A 7,216-nucleotide genomic window follows, 5' to 3' on the forward strand; every position below is an offset into this window, starting at 1 on the left:
TGATCTCGTCCATTCCCAGCGCACCTCTCCAGGGTGCTGTTGGGGAGATGCATTGCTGCAGTGCTCCACCAACATTCTGTAAAAAATCCTGTAGCAGACATAGCATATGGTAGAAAGAGTATGTGGCCTTTTCTGTAGCCTACAGGCTGAAGATAAAATGTATGACAATGTAATGTGAAGGAAACTTTTTCCATCAGGTTTCTCTGATCAAATAGCCAAAACGAATCAGGCTACTCACACAGCTGATCATAGCTAAAAAATAAAATACTTCTGCATTTCCTGCTGTGTAAACACATTGCAAACAGGCTGAGAATAACTCCTCCTGATAAAGTTGGGTAGCTGATATTCAGAGTTTAAGAGGCAAATTGATTAGTCACAAGAATCAGAACTAATAAAGCCAGAGGCCTGTTTTACAAACAGTGTGCCTACATCATGGATGGGCATTCATATTCAGCATTTTCGCACTAGGACAGGAATTATGTCGAAATGGTGTTAACTTCCTGTGTAGGGGGTCCTTTGAATATAAACGGATAGTTGCGGGGTGAAGCCAAAGGTAGTATGTGCATGACATCTTAACAATTAGTTAGCCCTGTAGGACGCCCTCATCGCTATGTATCATAAGGTTCTAAAGAAATGTGTTTATAGTAGAGCAACAATACTAACTGTCTTTAGCAAAAGCCTCACCTTCTGCTACTCAATGATGTTGTTGCATTTTGAGCTTGTAATTAGTAAGGTGAACATTTTCTTTGGCGATGAAATGTCACTTCCTTATGTATAAAATACATTTTACCAAGACAAATGTGATTATTCATGTTCTGAATCGTTCAGTGGGGGCTTTCTCTAACATATCATTAACATTATATCCAAAAAGTCACATTTCGAAACCTAGCACATCTGATGATAAGCACCGAGCTCTGTTGACAGAGCGGTGAATAGTGTAATGAATTTATACTACAGAATAGTAGGCTGATACACAGCCAATACAGTAGGTGGCGGCATGCACCTACCACATTTGTTTGGGCCGCCATAATACTGAAGAAGACATAGCGGTGCCACAGATGAACAATGAGTCAGATATTTCACCAGATGTATAAACGTGAAGCATTCAGAGTTGATGAGTGGAAGCCCAGTGGGAGAAGATGGAGCAAGATGGATTTTGGCCGACATTCTGCAAATTTTCTCACCGATAAAACATTTGATCTCAGTACAGTTTTCTGTTTCCAAATGGCGCTGTACTGGATGGCCGCCGTTTTGCAAGCTCTGACCCAACTTAGCTACTTTGTGATTATTTGATCGTTTATTTGTACTCTATTTTTACCAAATGTATCCGCTATTATTTCTTACAACCGAAAATTACTTTTGAACATCAGATCGGCAGTTCCTTAACCCAATTCCAGCTTCTACTTCAACTTCTACTCATCTGCCCTGGGCTCTCTCTGTAATTCCGACCCAATTTTTGGGCTACCCATGAGGAAACATCAGAGTTAAAGAGGCAAGAGAGGGGGGATCCTGGTTAAGGGGAAAACCTCTGCCGTCCATTCTACTGGCCACTTGATAATAAGATGGTTGACATCCGATCGCGGATTTGCTACTAATTTTCTTAGTTTTTTAGAAACATAGCTCTCGGACAAGTTACCGCCCACGGCTATCCAACTCGATGGATTCTTCATTCACCGGACGGATAGGCCAGTGGCGTCAGGGAATTCGAGGGGGGGAGGGATTTGCCTCTTCATCAACACCAGCTGGTGTGCTATCTCCAGCGCGGTGGAAGTGTTGACCCACTGTTCACCCATCTTGGAATACCTGATGATCAAATGCCGACCCTTCTACCTCCCGAGGGAGTTTTCAGCTGTTATCGTGACTGCTGTATACATTCCACCTCAGGACAATAGAAATAACAGCTGGCGCTAAACGAACTGTACAAGGTTATAAACAAGCAGGATAACCTACACCCAGAGGCTGCCTTACTGGTTGCCGGCAATTTTAATTCAGTGTCACTAAGACACGTGATGCCCAACTTCCATCAACATGTCTCCAACTCCACAAGGGGCGATAAAGTCCTAGACCACTGCTACCCACAAGCAAGCATACAAGGCTCTCCCTCGTCCACCATTCAGAAAATCAGATCAAGACTCCGTACTCTTGCTTTCTGTCTACAAGCAGAAGCTGAAACAGGAAGTACCCGCAATTCACTCCATTGAGAAATGGTCACCAGACTCGGAGGATATGCTATAGGACTGCTTGGCTAGTGCTGATTGGAATATGTTTCGTTTAGAGACTCCGCCAAAAACATTGATGAGCTAACCACCTCCGTCACCGGCTTCATTAGAAAATGTATCGGCGACGTTGTCCCCACGGTGAGGGTTCGCTGCTTCCCCAATCAAAAGCCCTGGTTTAACACTGAGGTTGACGCTAAACTTAAGGGCAGGGCTACCGCACACAGAGCTATCATAGACAACCCTGAGGCTACGGCCGAGGACAGGAATAAGTACAAGAAGTCCTGCTATGGGACAATACCGGAATAAGTACAAGAAGTCCTGCTATGGGACAATATAGGAATAAGGTAGAATCATGCCCGCTGCATGTGGCAGGGGCTACAGTCCTTTACGGATTACAAAGGAAGACCAAACCGTGATCTGCCCAATGATGCCTCTCTACCAGACAAACTCAATGCATTTTATGCCTGCTATGCCAACAACATCGAGCCTGGTGTGAGGGCAGTTACCGACCCAGACCCAGAGGATTGGGTGATCTCACTCTCCAATGCCGACGTGAGAATGGTCTTTAATCAGATCAACAACCGCAAGGCCGCGGGCCCTGACAGTATTCCAGAGCTCGTTCTCAGAGCATGTGCAGAACAGCTGGCAGGCATATTCACTGTAAATTTCAACCTTTCCTTGTCCCAGTCTGTTATCACCACGTGTTCTCAGATGACGACAATCATTCCTGTACCTACAGTGCATTCAGACGTTTTCCACATTTTGTTATGTTATAGCCTTATTCTAAAATGTATTATTTATTTTCCTCAACAATCTACTCACAATAACCCAAAATTACAAAGCAAAAACCCAGTTTTTAGAAATTTTTGCAAAAGTATAAAAAAAATAAAAACACTAAAATATCACATTTACGTAATTATTCAGACCCTATACTCAGTACTTTGTTGAAGCACCTTTGGCAGTGATTACAGTCTCAAGTCTTCTTGGGTATGATGCTACAAATTTGGCACACCTTTATTTGGGGAGTTTCAACCATTCTTTTCTGCAGATCCTCTCAAGCTCTGTCAGGTTGGATGGGGAGTGTCGCTGCACAGCTATTTTCAGGTCTCCAGAGATGTGCGATCGGGTTAAGGTCAGGGCTCTGGCTGGGCCACTCAAGGACATTCATAGACTTGTCCCGAAGCCACTCTTGCGTCGTCTTGGCTGTGTGCTTAGGGTCATTGTCCTGTTGGAAGGTGAACCTTTGCGACAGTCTTGAGGACCTGAGTGCTCTGGAGCAGGTTTTTATCATGGATCTCACTGTACTTTTCTCCATTCATCTTTCCCTTGATCCGGACTAGTCTCCCAGTCCCTGTCACAGAAAAACATCCCCACAGCATGATGCTGCCAACACCATGCTTCATCGTAGGGATGGTGCCAGGTTTCCTTCAGACGTGACGCTTTGCATTCAGGCCAAAGTGTTCAATCTTGGTTTGGTCAGACCAAACAATCTTGTTTCTCATTGTCTGAGAGTCCATTAGTGCCTTTTGGCGAACTCCAAGCAGGCAGTCATGTGTCTTCTACTGAGCAGTGGCTTCCGTCTGGCCACTCTACCATAAAGGCCTGATTGGTGGAGTGCTGCAGAGATAGTTATCCTTCTGGAAGGTTCTCCCATCTCCACAGACTAATTCTGGAGCTCTGTCAGAGTGACCATCAGGTTCTTGGTCACCTCCCTGACCAAGGCCCTTCTTCCCCGATTGCTCAGTTTGGCCGGGCGGTCAGTTCTAGGAAGAGTTTTGGTGGTTCCAAACTTCTTCCATTTAAGAATGATGGAGGCCACTGTATTCTTGGGGACTTTCAATGCTGTCAACATTTTTTGGTACACAATCCTGTTTTGTAGCTCTACGGACAATTCCTTCGACCTCATGGCTTGGTTTTTGCTCTGACATGCACTGCCAACTGTGGTTACCTTAAGTAGACAGGTGTGTGCCTTTCCAAACAGCAACACAGAGTTACACATAAACAAATGTACAGTCAATAACACAATAGAAAAATATATGTACAGTGTGTGTGCAAATGTAGAAGAGTAGGGAGGTAAGGCAATAAATAGGCCATTGAGGCGAAATAATTACAATTTAGCATTAACACTGGAGTGATAGATGTGCAGATGATGTGCAAGTAGAGATACTGGGGTGCAAAAGAGCAAGAGGGTAAGTAATATTATGGAGATGAGGTAGTTGGGTGTGCTATTTACAGATTGGCTGTGTACAAGTGCAGTGATCGGTAAGCTTGTCTGACAGCTGATGCTTAAAGTTAGAGAGGGAGATATAAGTCTCCAGCTTCAGTGATTTTTGCAATTCGTTCCAGTCATTGGCAGCAGAGAACTGGAAGGAAAGGCAGCCAAAAGAAGTGTTGGCTTTGGGGATGACCAGTGAAATATACCTGCTGGAGCTCGTGCTACGGGTGGGTGTTGCTATGGTGACCAGTGAGCTGAGATAAGGTGGCGCTTTACCTAGCAAAGACTTATAGATAACCTGGAGCCAGTGAGTTTGGTGACAAATATGTAGTGAGGGCCAGCCAACGAGGGCATACAAGTCGCAGTGGTGGGTAGTATATAGGGCTTTGGTGACAAAACGGATGGCAGTGTGATAAACTATAGGTGTGTTTAGAATTATTTTTGTTGTATTAATGCTATTTAATCTCTCCTCAGCCTAATATTATTCTGTTTGTCCTGTGGGTACCTTTGCCACTGTTCCACCCCTTGTGTATTGCGCTGTCATGGTGTATTTGTTTGTTATTTGTTATTTGTATTTGTATTTGTTGGTGTATTTGCTGAGTAGAGTGTTGGGGGCTATTTTGTAAATGACATCGCCGAAATCAAGGATCGGTAGGATACTCAGTTTTACGAGGGTATGTTTGGCAGCATGAGTGAAGGAGGCTTTGTTGCGAAGTAGGAAGCCAATTCTAGATTTAATTTTGGATTTGAGATGCTTAATGTGAGTCTGGAAGGGGAGTTTGCAGTCTAGCCAGACACCTAAGTATTTGTAGTTTTCCACATATTCTAGGTCAGAACCTTCCAGAGTAGTGATGCTAGTCGGGCGGGAGGGTGCGGAAAGCAACCGGTTGAAGAGTATGCATGAGATTGCATATTATCTTTTGGTAAATAGAGTAGCATGCTACATACATTACCGGTCAAAAGTTTTAGAACACCGACTCATTCAAGAGTTTTTCTTTAGTTTTACTATTTTCTACATTGTAGAATAATAGTGAAGACATCAACACTTTGAAATAACACATATGGAATCATGTTATAACCAAAAAAGTGTTAAACAAATCAAAATATATTTTGCCTTTGTTGACAGCTTTGCACACTCTTGACATTCTCTCAACCAGCTTCATGAGGTAGTCACCTGGATGCATTTCAAATAACAGGTGTGCCTTGTTAAAAGTTTATTCGTGGAATTTCTTTCCTTAATGCGTTTGAGCCAATCAGTTTGGTATATAGGTATGGTTGGTATATAGAAAATAGCCCTATTTTGTAAAAGACCAACTCCATATTATGGCAAGAACAGCTCAAATAAGCAAAGAGAAATGACATTCCATCATTACTTTAATATATGAAGGTCAGTCAATCCAGAAAATCTCAAGAACATTGAAAGTTTATTCAAGTGCAGTTGCAAAAACCAAGTGCTATGATGAAACTGGCTCTCATGAGGACCACGAAAGGAAGACCAAGAGTTACCTCTGCTGCAGAGGATAAGTTCATTAAAGTTACCAGCCTCAGAAATCGGCAATTAACAGCACCTCAGATTGCAGACCAAATAAATGCATCACAGAGTTCAAGTAATAGACACATCTCAACATCAACTGTGAATGTTGTGAACTGTGAATGTTGACCTGTCTAAAGGTCTTACTCACGCTCTCTGCTGCCGATGTGAGTAAGTCCTTTAGACAGGTCAACATTCACAATGCCGCAGGGCCAGACGCATTACCAGGACGGACGTGTACTGTGAGCATGCGCTGACCAACTGGCAAGTGTCTTCACTGACATTTTCAACCTCTCCCTGTCCGAGTCTGTAATACCAATATGTTTTAAGCAGACCACCATAGTGACTGTGCCCAAGAACACAAAGGTAACCTGCCTAAATGATTACCGACCCGTAGCACTCACGTGGACACAAAGGAACTTGAAGCTCTCAACCTGCTCCACTACAGCCCCGTCGATGAGAATGGGGGCGTGCTCGGTCCTCCTTTTCCTGTAGTCCACAATAATCTCCTTAGTCTTGGTTATGTTGAGGGATAGGTTGTTATTCTGGCACCACCCGGCCAGGTCTCTGACTTCCTCCCTATAGGCTGTCTCATCATTGTCGGTGATCAGGCCTACCACTGTTGTGTCGTCTGCAAACTTAATGATGGTGTTGGAGTCATGCCTGGCCATGCAGTTGTGGGTGAACAGGGAGTACAGGAGAGGACTGAGCATGCACCCCTGGGGAGCTCCAGTGTTGAGGATGAGTGGCAGATGTGTTACTACCTACCCTCACCACCTGGGGGCGGCCCGTCAGGAAGTCCAGGATCCAGTTGCAGAGGGAGGTGTTTAGTCCCAGGATCCTTAGCTTAGTGATGAGCTTTGAGGGCACTATGATGTTGAACACAGAGCTGAAGTCAATGAATAGCATTCTCACATAAGTGTTCCTTTTGTCCAGGTGGGAAAGGGCAGTGTGGAGTGCAATAGATATTGAATCATCTGTGGATCTGTTTGTGCGGTATGCAAATTGGAGTGGGTCTAGGGTTTCTGGGATAATGGTGTGGATGTGAATCATTACCAACCTTTTAAAGCACTTCATGGCTACGGATGTGAGTGCTACGGGTCTGTAGTCATTTAGCCAGGTTGCCTTTGTGTTCTTGGGCACAGGGACTATGGTGGTCTGCTTGAAACATGTTGGTATTACAGACTCAATCAGGGACATGTTGAAAATGTAATTGAAAACACCTGCCAGTTGGTCAGCACATGCCCGGAG

Source organism: Salvelinus alpinus, chromosome 23 (assembly GCF_045679555.1).
Source record: "Salvelinus alpinus chromosome 23, SLU_Salpinus.1, whole genome shotgun sequence".
Taxonomy (NCBI): Eukaryota; Metazoa; Chordata; class Actinopteri; order Salmoniformes; family Salmonidae; genus Salvelinus; species Salvelinus alpinus.